Genomic DNA, 18,203 nt, shown 5'->3' on the forward strand with positions numbered 1-18,203 from the left:
AGAAATGAAATTTTGGAAAAATTTTCTATAGAAAGAAAAGTTGAACAAAATTTTCTACAGAAATAAAAATTTCTTAAAATTTTTAATAGAAATAAAATTTTGACAAAATTTTCCATAGAAATATAATTTTGAAAACATTTTTTGACAAAATTTTTTACAGAAATAACATTTTGACAAAATTTTCTATAGAAATTAAATTTTGAAATTTTCTATGGCAATAAAATTTTGCAAAAATTTTTATGGAAATAAAATTCTGCAAAAATTTTGTATATAAATAAAATTTTGCCAAGATTTTCCACAGAAATAAAATTTTTACAAAATTTTCTATAAAAATAAAATTTTGGCAAAATTTTCCATAGAAATAAAATTTTGACAAAATTTTTTATAGAAATAAAATTTTTACAAAATTTTCTATAGAAATAAGATTTTGAAAAAATTTCTATAGAAAACAAATTTTTACAAAATCTTTATAGAAATAAAGCTTTGACAAAATTTTCTATAGAAATAAAATTTTGTTAAAATTTTCTACAGAATAAAAATGTTATTAAAATTTCCTGTACACACAAATAAAAAATTCTGATTCAATCACGAAATTAATTGATACAATTAATTTTTTAATTGAAATGTCTTCAATCACGAAAATGATAGTATCAATCACAGTTTTAATTGGGCATAGAAAAAATTCTTGATTAAAAAGTTAATTGATTTCATTACCAAATTTCAATTAATTTTTTAATAGATTCAATTAAAAATTTAATTTATGTTGATTGCAAAACTCAATTAATTTAGTAATTTACAAAATGTAACTATTTTCAATTACATTCTGAATTGGCTTAGAATTTTTTTTTTTGCATTCACAATTGATTGTTTGAAAAAAATGTTTAATTAAAAATTTTAAAAAATGTTCATCACTTCTTTAACTGACTTAGTCTTCCGAACTTGATTAAAAGTTAATTGTATCAATTAACTTTTTATTCAAAATTTAAAAATTTTCAATCATTGACTAAATTAACTTAATGTTTCTATCTTGATTAAAAGGTTAATTGTACCAATTAATTTATTAATTGAAAAAATTTCAACTTCAATTAACTTTTTAATTGGAAATATTTTGGCGATATTTGTTTCTGTGTAGAAATAAAATGTTGACAAAAATTTCTATAAAAGTAACTTTTTGCCAAATTTTCTATAGAAGTAAAATTTTGACAAAGTTTTCTATAGGAATAAAATTTTGACAGAGTTTTCTATAGAAATAAAATTTTGAAAACATGTTCTGTAAAAATAAAACTTTGGCAGAATTTTCCATAGAAATAAAATTTTGACAAAATTTTCTATAAAACTAAAATTTTTGCAAAATTTTCCATAGAAATAAGATTTTGACAAAATTTTCTATAGAAATAGAATTTTACAAAAATTTTCTATAGAAGTAAAATTTTGCAAAAATTTTGTATAGAAATAAAATTTTGAGCAAATTTTCTATGGTACAAAAATTTTGACAAAATTTTCTATAGAAATAAAATGTTGCAACAATTTTCTATAGAAATAAAATTTTGACAAAATTTTCTATAGATATAAAAATTTTGGAAAAATTTCTATAGAAAACAAATGTTTATAGAAATTGACAAAATGTTTATAGAAATAAAGCTTTGACAAAATTTTCTATAGAAATAAAATTTTGTTAAAATTTTCTATAGAATAAAAATTTTTTTAAAATTTCCTGTAGAAGTAAAATTTTGACAAAATTTTCTATAAGTAAAATTTTGACAAAATTTTCTATAGGAATAAAATTTTGACAAAATTTTCTATAGAAATAAAACTTTGACAGAGTTTTCTATGGAAATTAGATTTTGTTAAAATTTTCTATAGAAATAAAATTTCTATAGAAGTAAAATTTTGTATAGAAATAAAATTTTGAGAAAATTTTCTATGGTACAAAAATTTTGACAAAATTTTCTATAGAAATAAAATGTTGCAACAATTTTCTATAGAAATAAAATTTTGACAAAATTTTCTATAGATATAAAAATTGTAACAAAATTTGCTATAGAAATAATATTTTGACAAAATTGCCAATAGAAATAAAATTTTAACAACATTTTCTATAGAAATGAAATTTTGCAAAACTTTTGTATAGAATTTTGACAAAATTTGCTATCGAAATAAAATTTACCAAAAATTTTCTATAGAAATAAAATTATGGCAAACAAATTCTATAGAACAAAATTTATAATCTATAGACTTAAAATTTAAGTCGGCTAATGCCCTGGGATGGTACACTGTGTTAGTAAACAAATATGGGAAACATTTTAATCTGAACCAATTTTGAGGCAACTTCGCAAGAGTATATTTATGATTTATCGATCGATAGATATGTATTAGAAATAACGGAAAATTTGAGTCACTTTTACAAGTTTTCGACTTAGCAGTGGCGATTTTATAAGGAAAATGTGGGTATTTGGGTCATTTTTGCCCAAATCGGAAAATCATATATATGGAAGCTATATAGAAATCTGAAACGATTTCAACCAAATTTGACATGCATACTTAGCATTTTAATTCTACTCCCTGTACAAAATTTCACGTAAATCGGACTACAACTTTGAACTCTGTGGTCATATGACGGAAAATCGGGCGAAAGATATATATGGGAGCTATATCTAAATCTGAACCGATTACAATAAAATTTAGCACACTTGACTACACTACTAATTGTACTCCTAGTGCAAAATTTCAAACAAATTGGGCTAAAACTCTGGCTTCTGGGTCCATATAAGTCTATATCGGGCGAAAGATGTATATAAGAGCTACATCGCAATCTGAACCGATTTCAATCAAATTTGGCACACCTGACTATAGTTCCTGGTGCAAAATTTCAAGTAAATTAGGGTGAAGCTCTGGCTTCTGGGGCCATATAAGTCCATATCGGACGAAAATATAGATGGGAGCTATATCTAAATCTGAACCGATTTCAATCAAATTTTGCGCACTTGACTATACGACCAAGTGTTATGATTGTGCAAAATTTCAAGCAAATCAGGGCAAAACTCTGGCTTCTGGGTCCATATATGTGCATATCGGGCCAAAGATATATATGGGAGGTATATCTAAATCTGAACCGATTTCTTCCAAAATCAATAGGGTTCTATTCTGACCCAAAACAGGAACTTGTGCCAAATTTGAAGGCGATTGGACTTAAACTGCGACCTAGACTTTGATCACAAAAATGTGTTCACAGACAGACTGACGGACGGACAGACAGACGGACATGGCTAGATCGACTCAGGGACCCACCCTGAGCATTATTGCCAAAGACACCATGTGTCTATCTCGTCTCCTTCTGGGTGTTGCAAACATATGCACTAGGTTAGTTAGGTTAGGTTAGGTTAGGTGGCAGCCCGATGTATCAGGCTCACTTAGACTATTCAGTCCATTGTGATACCACATTGGTGAACTTCTCTCTTATCACTGAGTGCTGCCCGATTCCATGCTAAGCTCAATGACAAGGGACCTCCTTTTTATAGCCGAGTCCGAACGGCGTTCCACATTGCAGTGAAACCACTTAGAGAAGCTTTGAAACCCTCAGAAATGTCACCAGCATTACTGAGGTGGGATAATCCACCGCTGAAAAACTTTTTGGTGTTCGGTCGAAGCAGGAATCGAACCCACGACCTTGTGTATGCAAGGCGGCCATGCTAGCCATTGCACCACGGTGGCTCCCATATGCACTAACTTATAATACTGTCCCTCTTATAGACGCAAAAGGGCCAGAAAGGTGTTAATTAACCCTATGTTAGGCGATGGGTTCATTGTGTTCTAAAGACAAATGCATGAAGTGAAGCTACCAACCGGCTAAATACAACCAGTCCCATGACCAGTACAAAAATTCCAACTGCTTGGAAATAGGGGTCAATTGGCACCAAAAAAACTAAAGAAAATCTAAGAGATCTCTTACCCCTAGCATGAGCATCTATATCCCAAAATGAGGACATTCAATACTTCCCAGCAAAAATAGCGTCGCCAAAAAAGTAGTGAAAATGTTCTTTTTGGATCCGGAAATGGTGCAAAATTGGCGCAGAAGCGATAATTTTAACATGGGCTTGTCATAGGACGGATGTTCACCATTTCAACAGCCGTTGCACTGAATTTGCATAACTTCTTAAGGTGTGATGCGAATCCAGTGATTTAGATGTGAATAAAGAAATTTTGTGATATTTTGACGAATAAATAATTTTTATAATTTTTTATAATTTTTAATGCATTATAACGCTTGTCTGGAACGAATTACATCAAATATTTTTAAAAATTCGCAATTTTTCTAGAAAGGATTTAGCATTTTTTTAGCAAAATTTAAATAATTTGCACTATTTTATTAATTTTTAATCTGTTTTTAACCCATTTGAAACAAAAAATTTTAAATTTCCCATTAAAAATATGAAAAAAGCGAGTTATAAAAAAAATGAACTTCCTGTGCAGTTAAAATAAGGAGCATCTTTGGGAGGACATTTTTATAAGTGCTTTTAAAGTTGTGCCTTAAGAAGAACTTCCAAATTTTTTGCTGGGTTTATTTATCTGCTTTCTTAAGGATCGAACTCTTCATTAGTTCATTTCTCTTTTTGGAAAAACTAATCCTCACTATTTCTGCATTTCACTCTTTGGATTTAGCCCAATCAATGATATCCTTTGGAATGAATAGACTCCATTTACAATATGCTAACTAGGGAATAGGAAATACAAAATAAAATTGCATTCAATTGACGTTCTTCAAATGGAACAAATTTCCACTTTCTTCCCTATAACATAGGGAATTTTCATCTTCTAGCAATGCACCATAGGACCATGGCTTAAATCGCAAAAATAGAGAACCAAGAAAAGGAAGAAGAAGAAGAATACCAGAGTCCAAATACAAGCAGACATTTACATTTTGTTTACAAAATACCTTAACCATTTGTTAACAAACACAGCCACTAGAAACACAGCTACACAAAGCCCACAACTCAAAAACTCCATACAAACACTCTCACACACACACACATATAGATATGCAGCACACAATTCAAGATTCAATAACGGAAAAGAGAAGCTCTCATTTCGCGATTGCCTCTACAACGAAACGCACAGCGTAAAGTCGATTTCACTGTATGCCAATCTAGCCTCTGAAAAAGGCGACGACGACGACGACGTCGAACAAAGAAGAAGCATTGAAAGGGTGGCAACTACGTTGTGCAAAAAAAAAGTAGGTGGAAACGGATGTGATGTGTTCTGGTTTAAATTGTGCTGTAGTCCCACTTTTGTGTTTTGTTGTCCAAAGTAAAACTGGCTGTTGTGCTTTGGTTCGCAGGCATTGTTCCCAATGCTCGCTATTAGCCGTTGTTGTTCGTTGTAGTGAAAAGTCAATGAAGTGCATTTTTGCATGCAAAATAAGTTTTGAAATTGCTTCGTAAATAAATGTGATTTCTCTTTAAATATACGACGATTTGCTAAATGTACACTTGTGACCAAAAACTATGGGTTGAGAAAGGGTATTCGATTAGGGACGAGAGAAGCTTTTATGCAAATTGAAAATTTGGACTAAAATCAGAAACGATAGTCTAGTTTTATGGGCCTAGAGAATACATGTTGCCATATCTCAACAACGACCGGACAATCCTGTTATGTGATCTGAATACCTACCATACCATAAAGATTTAGCCCTAAATTCAGACCTCATCCCGATTTAAGTGAGCATTTTTATATAAAAAAATTTTGTTTATTTCTATAGAAAATTTTGTCAAATTTTTTTTTTTCTATAGAAAATGTTTTCAAAATTATATTTCAATAGAAAATTTTTGTCAAAATTTTATTTCTATAGAAATTTTTTTCAAAATTTTACTATTCTAGAAAAGTTTGTCAAAATTGTATTTCGACAAACTTTTCTAGAATAGTAAAATTTTGAAAAAATTGTCTATAGAAATAAAATTTTGACAAAAATTTTCTATAGAAATATAATTTTGAAAACATTTTCTATAGAAATAAAATTTTGACAAAATTTTCTATAGAAATAAACAAAAAATTTTTTATAGAAATAAAATTTTGACAAAATTTTCCAGTGTAATAAAATTTAATTAAAATTTTCTATAGAAATAAAATTTTGTTAGAATTTTCTATAGAAAAAATATTAGACAACATTTTCCATAGAAATAAAATGTTAACAAAATGTTCTATAGAAATGAAATTTTGCTAAAAATTTTCTAAAGAAATGAAATTTTGCTAAACATTTTTTATAGAAATAAAATTTTGACAAAATTTTCTATAGAAATATAATTTTTACAACATTTTCTAGAGTAATAACGTTTCGCCCCAAATTTTTTATAGGATTGAAATTAATTTTCTATACAAAAAATACAATTTTACAAGATTTTACTATAGAAATAAAATTTGCCAAAAAAAAGTTCTATACACACAAAAAATTTTTTTTTTGGTTCAATCACGAAATTAACTGATCCAATTAATTATACCCACCACCATAGAATGGTGACGGGGGTATAATAAGTTTGTCATTCCGTTTCTAACACATCGAAATATCGATTTCCGACTATATAAAGTATATATATTCTTGATCAGGGAGAAATTCTAAGACGATATAACGATGTCCGTCTGTCCGTCTGTCTGTCTGTCTGTTGTAATCACGCTACAGTCTTCAATAATGAAGCAATCGTGCTGAAATTTTGCACAAACTCGTCTTTTGTCTACAGGCAGGTCAAGTTCGAAGATGGGCTATATCGGTCCAGGTTTTGATTTAATCCTCATATAAACCAACCTCCCGATTTGGGGTCTTGAGCTTATAGAAATCGTAGTTTTTATCCAATTTGCCTGAAATTTGAAATCTAGAGGTATTTTATGATCATAAAGAGGTGTGCCAAAAATGGAGAGTATCGGTCCATGTTTTGATATAGCCCCCATATAGACCGATCTCCCGATTTTAAAGGGTGATTTGTTAAGAGCTTGATAACTTTTTTAAAAAAAAAAACGCATAAAATTTGCAAAATCTCATCGGTTCTTTATTTGAAACGTTAGATTGGTCCATGACATTTACTTTTTGAAGATAATTTCATTTAAATGTTGACCGCGGCTGCATCTTAGGTGGTCCATTCGGAAAGTCCAATTTTGGGCAACTTTTTCGAGCATTTCGGCCGGAATAGCCCGAATTTCTTCGGAAATGTTGTCTTCCAAAGCTGGAATAGTTGCTGGCTTATTTCTGTAGACTTTAGACTTGACGTAGCCCCACAAAAAATAGTCTAAAGGCGTCAAATCGCATGATCTTGGTGGCCAACTTACCGGTCCATTTCTTGAGATGAATTGTTCTCCGAAGTTTTCCCTCAAAATGGCCATAGAATCGCGAGCTGTGTGGCATGTAGCGCCATCTTGTTGAAACCACATGTCAACCAAGTTCAGTTCTTCCATTTTTGGCAACAAAAAGTTTGTTAGCATCGAACGATAGCGATCGCCATTCACCGTAACGTTGCGTCCAACAGCATCTTTGAAAAAATACGGTCCAATGATTCCACCAGCGTACAAACCACACCAAACAGTGCATTTTTCGGGATGCATGGGCAGTTCTTGAACGGCTTCTGGTTGCTCTTCACTCCAAATGCGGCAATTTTGCTTATTTACGTAGCCATTCAACCAGAAATGAGCCTCATCGCTGAACAAAATTTGTCGATAAAAAAGCGGAAACACATTTCGAACCGAACACTGATTTTGGTAATAAAATTCAATGATTTGCAAGCGTTGCTCGTTAGTAAGTCTATTCATGATGAAATGTCAAAGCATACTGAGCATCTTTCTCTTTGACACCATGTCTGAAATCCCACGTGATCTGTCAAATACTAATGCATGAAAATCCTAACCTCAAAAGAATCACCCTTTACTTCTTGGGCTTATAGAAACCGCAGTTTTTATTAAATTTACCTGAAATTGGAAATCTAGAGGTATTGTAGGACAACAAATACGTGTGCCAAAAATTGTGAGTATCGGCCCATATTTTGGTATAGCCCCCATATAGACCGATCTCCCGATTTTACTTCTTGGGCTTATAGAAACCGCAGTTTTTATTCAATTTACCTGAAATTGGAAATCTAGAGGTATTGTAGGACCACAAATACGTGTGTCAAAAGTTGTGAGTATCGGTCCATGTTTTGGTATGGTCCCCATATAAAACGACCTCCCGATTTGGGGTCTTGGGCTTATAGAAACCGTAGTTTTATCCAATTTGTCTGAAATTGGAAATCTAGAGGTATTTTAGGACCATAAAGAGGTGTGCCGAAAATGGTGAGTATCGGTCCATGTTTTGGTATAGCCCCCCATATAGACCGATTTCCCGATTTAACTTCTTGGGCTTCTAGAATCCGAAGTATTTATCTTATTTGCCTGAAATTGGAAATCTAGATGTATTTTCTGGTCATAAAGAGGTGTGCCGAAAACGGTGAGTATCGGTCCATATTTTAGTATAGCCCCCATAAGAACGATCTCCCGATTTAACTCCTTGGGTTTCTAGAAACCGTAGTTTTTATCTGATTTGCCTGAAATTGTAAATATTTTGGTATTTTAGGCTCACAAAAACGTGTATCGGATTAAGTTTTTATCGGTCCATTTGGTAATGCCTCCATATAGACCGACTTCACTTCTTGAGGGTGTAGAAGGCGCACTGAGCATGAAAATTGCTTGAAACTCAATGTAAAATTTCCAGATTTTACTTCTACAGATTTAAGATTTCAAATCAAGACGTTATTTTATAATTTTCTTGCACACTTACAAGAGATGTTAATGATTCCTCTAAAACTCAAACAAAAATGGTTCTTATAAATCCAGAATCTGATATAGTCCTCATAAGTGAAATCTTTAAATTTAACTTCGGGAAGTGTCCTCAAGTCCTCAATCCCTCCTGAAATTTCAAAGGAAACCCTAATATATGGTTCATGGTGGTGGGTATTTAAGATTCGGCCCGGCCGAACTTAGTACTGTATATACTCGCAGAAATGATAGTATCAATTAAAAACTTAATTGAAGGTCAATTAAAAAATTAATTGATCCAATTCAAAAAATAATTGATACTATTAATTTTTGTGATTGATTTTTGTTTCAATTAAAAAATTTGTTGAACCAATTAAATTTTTAATTGAATATTTTTTAAAACTCAATTAAAATTTTAATTGGAAAAATTTTCGTGAAATTTTTTTCTGTGTAGATATAAAATGTTCTATAGAAACAATATTTTGCAAAAATTTTTTATAGAAGTAAAATTTAAATTTTGTTAAAATTTTATTTCTATAGATTTTTTTTTTCAAAATTTTATTCTTATACCCAATTTTGTCAAAATTTTATTTTTATAGAAAATTTTTGGAAAATTTCATTTCTACAGAAATTTTTTTCAAAATTTTATTCTTATACCCAATTTTGTCAAAATTTTATATCTATAGGAAATTTTGTCAAAATTTTATTTTTATAGAAAATTTTTGGAAAATTTCATTTCTACAGAAATTTTTTTCATAATTTTATTCTTATACCCAATTTTGTCAAAATTTTATATCTATAGGAAATTTTGTCAAAATTTTATTTCTATGGAAAATTTTGTCAAAATTTTATTTTTCTAGGAAAATTTGTCCAAATTTTATGTCTACAGCAAATTTTGTCAAAATTTTATTTCTAAAGCAAATTTTGTAAATATAATTTTGACAACATTTTCTAGAGTAATATCGTTTCGACCCAAATTGTTTAAAGGAATGAAATTAAATTTCTATACAAAAAAAACAATTTCACAAGATTTCACTGTAGAAATAAAATTTGCCAAAAAAAGTTCTATAAATATAAAATGTTCTATAGAAACAATATTTTGCAAAAATTTTCTATAGAAGTAAAATTTAAATTTTGTTAAAATTTTATTTCTATAGAATTATGCCAAATTTTATTTCTATAGGAAATTTATTTTTTATAGAAATTTTGTCAACATTTTATTTCCAAAGAAAATTTTGTAAAAATTTTATTTTTATAGAAAATTTTTGGAAAATTTCATTTCTATAGTATTTTTTTTCAAAATTTTATTCTTATACCCAATTTTGTCAAAATTTTATTTTTATAGGAAATTTTGTCAAAATTTTATTTCTATAGGAAATTTTGTCAAAATTGTATTTCTATGCAAAATTTTGTCATAGTTTTATTTTTAAAGGGAATTTTGTCCAAATTTTATGTCTACAGCAAGTTTTGTCAAAATTTTATTTCTAAAGCAAATTTTGTAAATATAATTTTGACAACATTTTCTAGAGTAATAACGTTCCGACCCAAATTTTTTATAGGAATGAAATTAATTTTCTATACAAAATATACAATTTTACAAGATTTTACTATAGAAATAAAATTTGCCAAAAAAAAGTTCTATAGATATAAAATGTTCTATAGAAACAATATTTTGCAAAAATTTTGTATAGAAGTAAAATTTAAAATTTGTTAAAATTTTATTTCTATAGAATTATGTCAAAATTTTATTTCTATAGAAATTTTTTCGCAATTTCATTCTTATACCCAATTTTGTCAACATTTTATTTCCAAAGAAAATTTTGTAATTTTTTTTTTTTGATAGAAAATTTTTGGAAAATTTCATTTCTGTAAAATTTTTTTTTCAAAATTTTATTCTTATACTCAATTTTGTCAAAATTTTATTTCTATGGAAAATTTTGTCAAAATTTTATTTTTAAAGGAAATTTTGTCCAAATTTTATGTCTACAACAAGTTTTGTCAAGTTTTTATTTCTATAGAAAATTTTGTCAAAATTTTACTTCTATAAATTTTTTTCCAAATTTTATTTCAATAGCAATTTTTTCAAAATTTTCTTTCTATAGAATTGTATATGGCCGTTAAAAACCATGCCTAACTAGGTCCATATCGGTCTATTGTTATATATAGCCCTCAGATAAATCGATCCCCCATCACACAAAAATTGGTCCATATCAAGTCCATAATTGTATATATCCCCCATATAAGCGACCATCATATTTCAGTTCTGGCTCCCTACGTACCGTGCAAAAGTCCATATCGATTCATAATTATTTGTAGACTTACCTACACATACCTTTTTTTCTAATATCTTATATCTTAATAAAATCCATCATTCCAATAACAACACCCTTTCAGTGCAGTGGCATTTATTTTGTAAAGCTTTTATTCACAATTCTTTCAGTTAGTTGCCATAAAACGAATGATTTTTCCACATTTTATTGCTTTCCTATGGCATCTCAATATTGGCTTGGACACCTCCTTCTTCCCCTTCGCCAATTTCACAAACAATCATCCGAATATCACGACAACTAAGGAATCACAAGGAGTTTTGTACTGGCATAGTCCAACACGTAAAATGTTTAAATATACGATTTGCACGTGAAGCCTTTCAATTGCAACCAGCCCCAATATGAAAATGGCAACAAAAAGACGAAAGAAAAATGAGAAAAGTTACAACATTTTGTATAAAAAGGATTTCTTTTTTCGGAAGAAAGAGAAAAAAAAAATATTGAAGGGGAACAACATTCCCAAAAAAAAACAGCAATTCTTCCATAGAAATTATTTATAGGTTTTCATTTAAGTCACTCGGAAAAGTCTTGTACTCTTTTGCAATTCTCCGGTTTTCCGGCATTATTGTAAAACATAAATTTTCTTTTGCGAAAATCATTGCCGATGGCAAGCAGAAATGTTTGTAAATTGTCTTTGATGAAGGTAAATATGAAAAATTAGAACATGCAATTTAGTACTTGTGAATCGTGGAATACTTATTTAGTTTTTAATATCGGGCAAATTGGCTGCTTTAGGCCAACATAAAATTACGATTAGCCAGCGGACAAAGTTTTGGTGCCGGCGGCTGATAAAAAAATGTTTGATATCGATTAAAAATTAAATTGATTTCTTCTATTTTACTAGGTAATTATCTCCCAGAAAAATTTTCCGTTATATTTGTGATTGGAATAATTTGTTTATTTAATTAAAAAGTAATTGGGACAAATAATATGTGCTATAATTTTCATAAACCAATTTATTTTTGAATTTAATTAAAGATATCATTGTGTCAGTTAGCTTTATAATTGTTTACATTTTCAGTTTAAATAACGTCCCAGCAAAAAAGCGTCGCCAAAAAAAACAATGAAAATGTTCTTTTTGGATCCGGAAGTGGTGCAAAATTTTCGCAGAAGCGATGAATTTAACATGGGCTTGTCATAGGACGGAAGTCCTCCATTTCAACAGCCGTTGCACTGAATTTGCATCACTTCTTTAGGTGTGATCCGAATTCAATGTTTTGGATGTAAATTAAAAAATTCTGTGATATTTTGTCAAATAAATAATTTTTATAATTTTTTATAATTTTTAATGGATTCTAACGCTTGTCGGAAACGTTTGAACTCAAATATTTTCAAAAATTCACATTTTTTTTCAGATTGGATTTAGCATTTTTTTCGACAAAATTTAAATGATTTGTACAAATTTATTAACTCTTAATCTGTTTTTAACCTATTTGAAACAAAAAAGTTAAAATTACCCATTAAAAGTATGAAAAACCCAAGTTATAAAAAATTGAATTAAAAGAACTTCCTGGGTAGTTAAAGAAAAGAACTTCATTGGGAGTGCATCTTATGGAAGTGCTTTTAAAGTTGTGCCTTTGGAAGAACTTCCAAATTTTTTTGCTTGGTTTTTAATAAGTAACAAATGTATACGGTAGTAAATTCGGCCGACCCGAATCTTAAATACCCACAACCATGAATCAAATATAATAGTTTGAAAATTTCAGGGGGGTTTGATGACAGATATTTTCCCAAGTAGATCAGTTCAACCAGTACGCTTCCCACAGATAAATGCAAAGATTTTACTTACGAAGACTAGATCAGATTCTTAATTTATAAGAACCATTTTTGTTTGAATTTTAGAGGAATCATAAACATCTATTGTAAGTGTGCAAGAAAATAATGAAATAACGCCTTGATTTGAAATCTATAATCTGTGGATTTTCATCCCAATTATTTAAATGACCACGAGAAGTAAAATCTGGAAATTTTCAGTTTCAAGCAATTTTCATGATTAGTGCGTCTTCTATACCCTCAATAAGTGAAATCGGTCTATATGGAGGCCTTGCCAAATGGATCGATAAACCTAAATCATATACACTTTGTTATATATTTGTGTCTAAAATGTCAGTATATGTTATTTTCAATTTGTGGCAAATCGAATAAAAACTACAATTTCTAGAAACTATAGGAGTTAAATCGGGAGTTCGGTGTAATGGGGGCTATACCAAAACATGGAAAGAGACACACAGTATTCAGCACATTTAATCGTAGTTCTAGAATCTAGACCCCAAATCGGAGGGGCGGTTTATAAGGGGGCTATATCAAAAACTGTACCGATACTCAATATATTCGGCACACCCATTTATGGTCCTAGAATACCTCTAGATTTCAAATTTCAGGCAAATTGGATAAAAACTACGGATTGTAGAAGCCCAAGAAGTAAAATCGGGAGATCGGTCTATATGTGGGCTATATCAAAACATGGACCAATAGTCACCATTTTCGGCACATCTCTTTATTTTCCTAGAATACCTCTACATTTCCAATTTCAGGCAAATTGGATAAAAACTACGGATTCTTGAAGTCCAAGAACTAAAATCGGGAGATCGGTCTATATGGGGGCTATATCAAAACATGGTCCGATAATCAACATATTCGGCGCATCTCTTTATTTTCCTAGAATGCCTCTAGATTTCCAATTTCAGGCAAATTGGGTAAAAACTACGGATTCTAGGAGCCCAAGATGTAAAATCGGAAGATCGGTCTATATGGGAGCTATATCAACACATGCACCGATACTCACCATTTTCGGCCCATCTTCTTAAAGTCCTAGAATACCTCTAGATTTCCGATTTGAGGTAAATTGGATTAAAACTACGGATTCTAGAAGCCCAAGTACTAAAATCGGGAGATCGGTCTATATGGGGGCTATATCAAAACATGGACCGGTACTCACCATTTTCGGCACACGTCTTTAGGATCCTAGAGTACCTCTAGATTTCATATTTCAGGTAAATTGGATTAAAACTACGGATTCTAGAAGTCCAAGAACTAAAATCGGGAGATCGGTCTATATGGGGGCTATATCAAAACATGGTCCCATAATCAACATTTTCGGCGCATCTCTTTATTTTCCTAGAATACCTCTAGATTTCCAATTTCAGGCAAATTGGGTAAAAACTACGGATTCTAGGAGCCCAACATATAAAATCGGAAGATCGGTCTATATGGGGGCTATATCAAAACATGGACCGATATTCACCTTTTTCGGCCCACCTCCTTAAAGTCCTAGAATACCTCTAGATTTCCGATTTGAGGCAAATTGGGTAAAAATTACGGATTCTAGAAGACCAAAAAATAAAATCAGGAAATCGGTCTATATGGTGGCTATATCAAAACATAGACCGGTACTCACCCTTTTCGGCACACGTTTTTAGGATCCTATAGTACCTCTAGATTTCATATTTCAGGTAAATTGGATTAAAACTACGGATTCTAGAAGCCCAAGAACTAAAATCGGGAGATCGGTCTATATGGGGGCTATATCAAAACATGGACCGATACATCCCATTTTCGGCATATCTCTTTATGGTCCTAGAATACCTCTAGATTTCCAATTTCAGACAAATCAGATAGAAAATACACTTTCTAGACGTCTAAGAAGCAAAATCGGGAAATCGGTCCATATGGAGGCTATACCAAAACATGGACCGATATGCACCATTTTCGGTACACTTTTTGATGGTCCTAAAATACCTCTCGATTTCCAATTTCAGGCAAATTGGATTATACCTACAGTTTTTATAAGCCCAAGACCCCAAATCGGGAAGTCGGAACTTGACCTGCCTGCAAACAAAAGACGAATCTGTGCCAAATTTCAGGACGATAGCGCCATTATTGAAGGCTGTAGCGTGATTACAACAGACAGAGAGACGGACATGCTTATATCGTCTTAGAATTTCTCCCTGATCAAGGATTATATAGTCGGAAATCGATAATTCGTTGTGTTACAAACGGAACGACAAACTTATTATACGCCCCCCATTTACCATTTTATGGTGGTGAGTATAAAAAATTGACAAAATAGGAAAGATTATAGGAAAGATCATAGTATATAATATTGCAAAGACTAAAATAAATTTCTAAAATAAAAAAAAAAATAAAACAATTCTTTCTTTGGAAAAAATTAATGGAAAAAATAATAACCACAAAAATTTGATCAAATTTAAAAATAAGATACTTTAAAATTGGTAAAAATTTCTTAAAATTTTGGTAGATAATTTTTGACACATGTGACAACCGATCTATATACTCAAATGTGTATCCGACTTGCTGGGAATTCAAAATCTTTCGTTTGTTGCACAAATAGTTTGGCCGAATATGATGTGTATCGGTCCATGTTTTGGTATATACGATTACATGGGAGAAAATCTTTCATCAAACCCACCTGAATTGCTATATATTTTCCAGTAACCCGTTATGACGACGAGTGTTCAGAAACAATTATATTTGATTCATGGTGATTAGTATTTAAGATTCGGCAAGGCGAATTAAGGCCGAATATACATAAGATTCAGCCTGGCGGAACTTTCGCCCATATATGCTTCAATGGCTTTAGTCCAAGCTCATTGTATCTTTTATCACTGTGTATATTTCATATAAACCATTCCCTTATTTCACACATATTTCTATATTGAAATAGATTTCTAATTTTCTTTTGGATTAATTAAAAACTTTTAATCTTAAGACATCACCATGTCATAGTCTTTAGGAGGCTGGCTTGTTGCCAAATACTTTTCAAAACTTGCATCTCATTCACAAGGTGGTTAGTAAATCCACAAACAACAAATGCTACTGACACATATACTTTTAAAAAATAGTTTTCTAAACATATTTTTCCTTTTACACAAAAACCCACAAAATTATCCTAAAGAGTTTTACCATGTTTGCCTAGAACATAGGAAATATTTTAATTTACTTAAAAGTTCAACTTAACTTTTTTTCTGTCGTACTTAACTTTAAGGCTTTAGCTCAAAGACAGAAACCACATGAAATTGTTATAATAGTAACTTAGTTTTGTGACAAAACGAGAAACAAAAAAAGTGATAAAGTTTTAGAGAAATAACATTACGAGTTAGTTAAATTGAAAAAAAAAAATACACACGCACAACTAAAACTAACTAACTTCTGTTGCTATAATCCTAGATGAGGATGTCTTTTCTATAAAAAAAAATCAGACCTTATGCCTTCAAATGCTCTATGATTGTCAGAACTCTTCTAGTCATGTCTAACAATCTCTTTAACTAAGCATTTTACACTTGCGAGTATCAAAAAAGTGTTAATTTTCATATAACCCCTAAAGTATGCTTCAAAAATTCATCTAGAGTTGAGAGAGGACTAAGTGTGTGTGTGTGAGCGTATGTGTGTATTATGTGGGCGTACGAAGAGAGGTATTTGAGTTGCCCATTGAGGTTAATTAACAGAGCTCTTCATAAAATTGAAAAGCAAAGAATTTCTCGCAATATAAAATGATAAAGAAAAAAACACCAACTTCAAACTACTGCCAATAGAACAGAAACGAAAGCCAGTTCCAGTTTCAGCTGAAACATAATTATTAATATGTTTTGTGGTAAAACCGCAAATTTGTGGTTTTCCTGGAGGGTTCGTAATTATTAACACACACACATACGCGCACATATATACTTACGCTCGTAAACATACCAAAAATTATGCTATAAAACTGTGATGACATGAAAGTGAAAACCACAACAATGTGACACACAATACACATCATATTTTAGGAAGTCTTTATGCCTTTCAAATACCACAAAGTAAAACCACTATCCAAACATCCAACACCATCACCACCACCACCACCACCATTAATACCAGGAAAGGTGGTTGTTGTTAATGCTTTATTTTCTAAATCAGATTTGTTATTTATTATTATAATATTACAACAACATATTGTTTAGTCATAATAAGAAGTGTGTTTTATGGGTGAGAGTGTATTTTAATTTATTGGATTATCACTAAATTGGATCAAAGGCCCATCCCATTTATACAACAAAAAAACCTATTTATGAATAAACATAAAAATGGGCAGCTTGTATAAGTAATTTGTTTTTCAATTTTGACTGCAAACTATGGAAATAAAGTTTTGACAAAATTTTCTATAGAAATTAAATTTTGACAAACTTTTCCATAGAAATAAAATTTTGAAAAAATTTCTTATATAAATATAATTTTTACAAAATTTTCTATAGAAATAAAATGTTGACAAAATTTTCTATAAGAATAAAATTTTGCCAAAATTTTCTATAGAAATACAATTTTTACAACATTTTCTATAGAAATACAATTTTGACAACATTTTCTATAGAAATAAAAATTAGAAAAACTTTTCCATGGGAATAAAATTTTGATATAATTTTCTATGGAAATAAAATTTTAAGAAAATTTTCTATAAAAATTAAATTTTTAATACAATTTTTGATAGAAATTTTGAGAAAATTGACTATAGAAATAAAAATCTTTAGGAAATTATCTACACGCAAAAAAATAATTCATACCTCACAAACGAGATTTTAGTCAAACAAAGTTCGTTTCTCATTTGTTTTTTACTTTAAGGAAGTTTATTTGGAAGAAAAGTATATCCTTTTTGTGATAAACGTTTATTCTTTTCCAGGATGTAAAAACAATTTCACAAAGGCTAACTCAAAAAAAAAAACTTTTCTTGCTAATTTTATCTGCCCTCACATCTTTCTCACTACCACGAGGTGTTTTAGTTCTTAGCACTATTTTCTGTAATACAAACAATGTAGGAGAAATTATTCTATTTTATAATTTTTGTGAAATTTTACCTTTCGCCTAGACGGCGAATCGAACCGCGGACCATGCAATTTGTAAGCCAACACACTATCCACTGGGCTACGTAGATGTTATTGTCACCAATACACAATTATCCATATAAGTTATATATAGCATAGCTTGCGGCGCCCAAGAGCTGATTAAACAAACTTTATTTAACAGAAACATACATGAAGTTGGGCACCGTAGAGCAGTGGTTGCTACGTCCGCCTTGCATACCAAGGGTCCTGGCATTTTTTTTTGTTTACATATATTCGA

The sequence above is a fragment of the Haematobia irritans genome, chromosome 3 (genome assembly GCF_050003625.1).
Source record: "Haematobia irritans isolate KBUSLIRL chromosome 3, ASM5000362v1, whole genome shotgun sequence".
Lineage (NCBI taxonomy): Eukaryota > Metazoa > Arthropoda > Insecta > Diptera > Muscidae > Haematobia > Haematobia irritans.